The sequence below is a fragment of the Haemorhous mexicanus genome, chromosome 24 (assembly GCF_027477595.1).
Source record: "Haemorhous mexicanus isolate bHaeMex1 chromosome 24, bHaeMex1.pri, whole genome shotgun sequence".
Classification (NCBI taxonomy): domain Eukaryota; kingdom Metazoa; phylum Chordata; class Aves; order Passeriformes; family Fringillidae; genus Haemorhous; species Haemorhous mexicanus.
Genome location: NC_082364.1, coordinates 4755921 through 4761726, shown reverse-complemented (window position 1 = coordinate 4761726; position 5806 = coordinate 4755921). Strand labels below are relative to the sequence as shown.

General features: G+C 47.0%; 1 long non-coding RNA gene across 1 annotated transcript; it reads left to right on the top strand.

Annotated features, from left to right (window-relative positions):
* The first annotated feature begins 375 nt into the window (after positions 1-375).
* LOC132338035 (uncharacterized) lies at positions 376-2775 on the top strand. The gene is made up of 3 exons (XR_009489340.1): positions 376-446; positions 953-1072; positions 1951-2775. It is a non-coding gene; the product is annotated as an uncharacterized LOC132338035 (long non-coding RNA).
* The last annotated feature ends 3031 nt before the right edge of the window (positions 2776-5806 follow it).

Below are 5806 nucleotides of genomic sequence, written 5' to 3'. Positions count from 1 at the left end.
TCTTCCCCCCTCAGAAAGGCTCTTGCAGAAATTTGGAATTTATCAGCAGAGATTAATTGAATCCCACCAGTACTGTACATCAAATGGAGGAACAGGGCCCCTATTTATCTCCTAAAGTTCTGAAAATGAAAAACATCTAATCACTGCTTGCCTTTGATGAATGCCTCATTGTTCTCCTCGCCAGAGAGGCATTTCATATGGCACTGGCAATGCAGTGCTGCTGGGGAGGGGGCTGCAGCAGGGCTTGCAAAAGTATAATTCCATTTACATCCAACAGAAATAGAAAGTTTCCATGATATGGGATTTTTTTTTTTAATTTTTTTTCCTTTCCTCCCATGGCAAAAAAAAAAAAAAAATGTTCTTAAGGCAGGGCCAGCAGAAACTAATACAATTAAATACTTTGCTTTGCCTGCCAAGGACATTTGACTGCTACTGTGCTACATCAGGTATGTAATGAAAGGCAAATGACAACGAATCTTAATGTGGTGGGGAGCTTGGGTAACTGTAGTTTTATGTCAGGGATAGCCTGGCAGAGAAAAGCTGCATTGTACCCAGGATTAGCAGAACTGCAGGATTTCATTAACGACCGAGCAGCTCTGGAGCAAAACAAAGATAGTTAGGGAGTAAAAGGAGAACATGACCAGAATGTGTGGCACTAATTGGAAATGTATATTATCTTCCTGTGCTGGGGGAGCAGCTCTGGGTGCTGGCTGTTGTCATCTGGGCAGTGCCACTGGGGACAGAGGCTGTTCCCAGGTTGGGGCAGAGCAGGCAGCAACAGTTGGGGGTGATGGGGCTTGGGGTGGGCACAGAACAGGAAACAAACCGGGCTCAGGTGGGCAGGGGTCCCATCTGCAGCTCCTCACCCTCCTCCAGAAGGAGCAGCCTCAGCAGGTTCCTCACCCAGACTGGATTTCTGCCTTTAAACCCCCCATCCCTGCCTCCTCCCCAGACTGGAAATGACAAAACAGAGCGGCCTTTCAGAGCAGAGAACGAAATTTGCTCCTGGACAGCTTCATTTTTCTCCAGAGTCAGCACCAGCAGCGCTTTCTCCCAGGCAGCGTCACTTCCAGTAAGTCATCCCTTCCATCTGCAAAACAAACTGGGAGCTGGAAAACGCCAACTCTGCCCGTGCAGAGATGGTGCAAAGTCGAATAAAAGCAGCAGGAATTGCTGCCCTGCTCCTTCTGTACCCAGCCTTGTGTTGGTCCCCTTGCTCAGCCCTCATTTCTCATAATTCCTCATTCTTCTCCCAAAAATTCAGAGTTTTTTATATTTTTTTCAAATATCTACAGAATATACAAGTTGTCTGCAGTCAACATTTTGCTCAGCATGGTGAGAAAAACAAAAGTGGAAGGATAAAAATCCCCCATTTTCAGGCAAACCCTGCAGTTCTTAATGGGACAGACCCTCCCTGTACACTCAGCTCCTGTTGCAGGGCTTGGGGCTGTGATATTTACACCCACTCCGATGCTTTTTTTACATGGTCAAAGTGGTGTAAAACAGCTCAAGTCAAATGACAATTAAGCTTATTACTTGAGACAGCTTTTTTTTTTAAGGGAAAAAAAACCCCAAACTGCTTGCCCTTGACCACTAGGCAGAAGGGAGGGGGAAGGGGCAGAGGGAGGGAGGGAGGGAAGAGAGACTCCTTAAGACAATTTTGAAACAGTCCAGTACTTCCCTGATCACTTTGCAAAGTTGAAATATGATTACAACCTTTTTGCATACAGAAAGGACCCATTTGAATGAAAAATTAGCTGCCTTAACAGGTCAAGCACACAGTTACATTAATGTTGTGTAGAACAATAAATCAACTTCGATCCCCAATTGAAAAAATGCTAATTTAGCCCGGTGATTCACTGATTGTACTTCCCCCCGTGGATGGAAATCTTTTCTTTTCTATTTTTTCCCCCCTTTTTCCTTTTTTTTTTTATTTTTATTCAACTCCAGGCAGCGATTTGCCGGCCCTCCTAATGGCGCTCTCGCAGACTATCAGCATTTCAGCGGAATTCTGATCATGGTTTTAATATTCCATGCAGCTTTGCCCCCTCTGATTTCATGCTGAAACATTAACAAGAGCTGACACTGGAGATTAGAAGCAGACAGCTGGAATGCCAGGTCTTTGTTGCAGCATGGACATGAGCCAACATCGTTCAACCGCAGCCAAGAGGGACCTGGGAAAGTCTTCTGAAGAAGGGGAGGTGGGAGAGGGGCAGACAAGGTAGTTTACTGAAGGGCATATACAAGTAGATAATTGCAGGGCCCTTTCATCTCTTAAAGCCAAATTCTAATCAATCCTGGTTTATTAAGAGGGTCATTAAAGGTAAAATTAAAGGGGGAAGGAGGAAAAAAGAAAAAAAATCGCCATTAAGCTCGGCGAGCATGAAAGTTTGGAGTAGAAAGAGACTGCAGGGCCACAGCCACCTCTAATTTGGCTGCTTGTTGTTTGCAGTGGTGCTGGTTGGAAATGCAGTGCTGGTCTCCTTAAAAAAAAAAAAGAAAAAAAAATTTAATCCACTTAGTTCCAGGTGAATAAACTGAGAAATAAAACTGGATTTATGTGCTGGTGCAGTGTGTGAGCTGTAAATTCCCAGGCAAAAAGGAGGAGGTAGCATAACACAACATTCTTGTGGCTAATAAATTGTTTCCCTAGAAGAGAGACCTAATAAAGAGACATCATTTCATCCAAACCATGGGGCAACTCTTGCTCTTCATCCATTCTTCAGGGAGGAACTTGGGGAGGGGACAGCAGATGCTCCATGGCAGGGCTGTGTGGGGTTTGGGGGCTGTTTTGGCTTGGCTCTTTTGAAAAGGAACTTCTGAAGCTCCAATTATGTGGTGTAGATATGGATATAGTGTGCATGGACATAGGTGTAGAGTGTATACATATATACTATACACAGAGAGTATAAAAATAATATATATATAAAGAGACAGTGCAGATACCTGGGGTAGATCAGTCAAGAAAGGAATTTCAGATGAAGGCAGCACCGGGGGGAGCAGCTTAGGCCCTGAAAATGATACCTGGGAAAGCCCCAGGATCACGGGGTTTATCCCATCACACAGAACCTTGCAGCTTAAAAATCAGGATCAGGTACAAATCCCGATCCCAATCCCGCTGTGCCCTCCACTCCAGCCCCCTTGTGCTCAAGGAAAGGGTTCCCCAGCTCAGGGACCTTTCCAGGCTGGGATCTGGAGTGATTCACTGCTGACTGGCCTTTTATTTACCTATTTAATAATTCCCATCTGCCCCTCTCCCCAGCCCTTCCTCCCTCCCAGCCTCTCCCATCTTGGAGATGTGCAGAATAATAAACAAAGAGCAAATATTTGCACTAATAATCAGAAGGTGATCTAAATATTGGACTCAAAATCTCAGCAAAGAGTGGATGAATGGAAAGCATTTAATACTTTCCCCTTCCACACATCTTTCCACCAAAGGCATGAAACAACTTCCTGAAAATGATTTACAATTACCTCGTGCCTCCTTTGATTTCTGCAGCAGCCCGGAACAAGGCTCTGAACTCGGCCCGGATTTAAAAATCTCATTGTTAATTATTAATCCTCACAGGAGCACCCAGGCAGGGCAGGAATCCAGGCAGGATTGGGGCTGCTGGGGAAACTGAGGCACGGGGAGCACGGATGCAGCTTGTGCTCCAGCGATGGAGAAAGCCCAGGATTAACCTGGAAAAAAGCAATCTGCAGGTGAGGAGCAGCAGGGCAGTCCCCACAGCAAAGCCCAGGTGAATTTGAGCTCTAGTCTGAGTTTAAACCGGGCTCTGGGGGCAGTGAGAGCCCAGAGGTGAGGCCAGTCCCACCTGCTGGGAGAGGAACTTCATTGATCTCTGAGGAGCTTCTTCCCGCGGGTGATCGCCCTCACTTGAGAGGGAAAAAAGGCAAAGTGCTCTGTATTTCTGTTTGGAGTTTGCCTGGCTCGCTAATAGGCTTTTATGCTTATCTCTAGTAGATTAAATGGCCTTTTGGTATCTCCTGAGTGTGCCAGGGCAGTGCCAGCATGGAGCCACGGAGCCATCTCTGCCCATCCTTTCTCCTAAATAAACTCTTCCTTCAGTCTGCCACCAGGCACCCTGGCTTCACCCCCCAAACCCCTTCAAAAAGCAAGGTTGGTACCAGAATTACAGCCTGGCATGGGGGGGATGCCCTTCCTCTGCCCACACTCTGCCTCCTCCAAGGGCTGCACCTGAGCTCCAGCCAAAGCTCCTGTGCCACCTGCACCGAGCTGGGTCTGCTCTGATCCCCCCAGCCTTGCCAAGCTCACTTCTAGGATTTTGTACCCCTGGTTTGCACTCTTGGGCTGGGATTTATTGGTCTGAGTTTATCACAGCAGGGCTTGCCTGCAGGCAGATATTCCTGCCCCATTTGTGTGTATATATCCAATATCCGCCCCTTTTCTATACATATATATCTGTATATATATGCATATTAAAACACAGGGACAAGGACAAACCAGAAATCTATCAGCACAGACACATGAGTGATATTCCATGCCAGAAAATGCCCACTTAAGAGCAATACCAAGCTTTAAAATTTGCCTAAAAGTTAATAAAAAGCTCAGGTGTGACAGCTCCAGATCTTGCTCTCACACCTGAACTCCCCAGCTCTGCCAAAGCTGCTCCATTTCTTGCCTCCCTCCAGGACCCTTTTTTATCTCTGTGTTTGATCTCCCTTCCCTTTGGCATTATCCTCTCCCCAGGCTGGTTTTTGGTGGTGCAGCCCCGTTTTGGGATGCTCAGGGGGAATGTTTTGCCATGTAAATGCAAACACTGTCCCTGCCTGGTGCCTCCTGTTGTTCCTGCTTTCCTTTCCCTAATTGATTTGTTCTTGTCTAGACTTGAGCTCATTACAAGGAGCACTAAAGGCTCAGCATCATTTATTTCATGGCTAAGTCAATCTGTGCTCGAGTGCTGGGGCTCTAGATTGGATAAGGAACAGGTTCCTGGGGATGGAAATGGCCTGGGAAGGGAAAATAAAGCTGAGCCAGGTAATGAACGGAAATGGAATGGCCATCATGGAATCCAGGGATGGCATTGACCTTTCTCAGATTTACATCGTTATCTAAAGTTCACCAGAGACCTTCCATGCTTGTTATCATTATCCCTCATTAGAAGTCACTCTAGAAGCATTAACAAGCTTCTGAAATGCTCGGCTAATTGCTTTAATAAGGCAATATCAATACTGAGCCATAGTTGCCATGATTAGACAGAGGCGGGGACCCTTCAGGCTTTGCCTCCTTGGGTTGAAATGCTGGGCTGGGGGCCTGAGGCAGGGAAGGAAAAGGATTTCCTTGGAGAATGGAGCTCTTGGAGTGGCCACAAAGTGCTCTGATGGTGCAGAGTGCAGCTGTGCTTTAAAGGAGTGGGGCTGCACTGTTGCAGTCTACAGAGGAGATGAGCAGTCCTGCACCCAGAGCAGTCTGGGCACCTGGGAGCTCTCCAAACTGAGGCAGGTGAGCTTCCAAACCAGACCCTTCCTCAGAGAACTGCACCAAACAGGGAAAGCACCTCCAGACACTGGTCTGGGCCAGCACCAGGCAGCTGAGCTTGTCTCCAGCAGGAGCTGACACATTCCAGGGCATTTCTGGGACATGGACATGCTGAGGGATTCCTACAGCAATGGGGCATCCCATGGAACTGCAAAAAAACCCATCCAAATTTGACTTTGCAGTCACTTCTCCCTGAGGGTCCTGCTTTCTGTGGTGACAATAGGAGTGCACACAGTCAGCTCATGTCCCTCTCCTGTCAGATGAATCATTTTATTAAATTTCCTGGCCTGACCTTGTCTGCTGGGA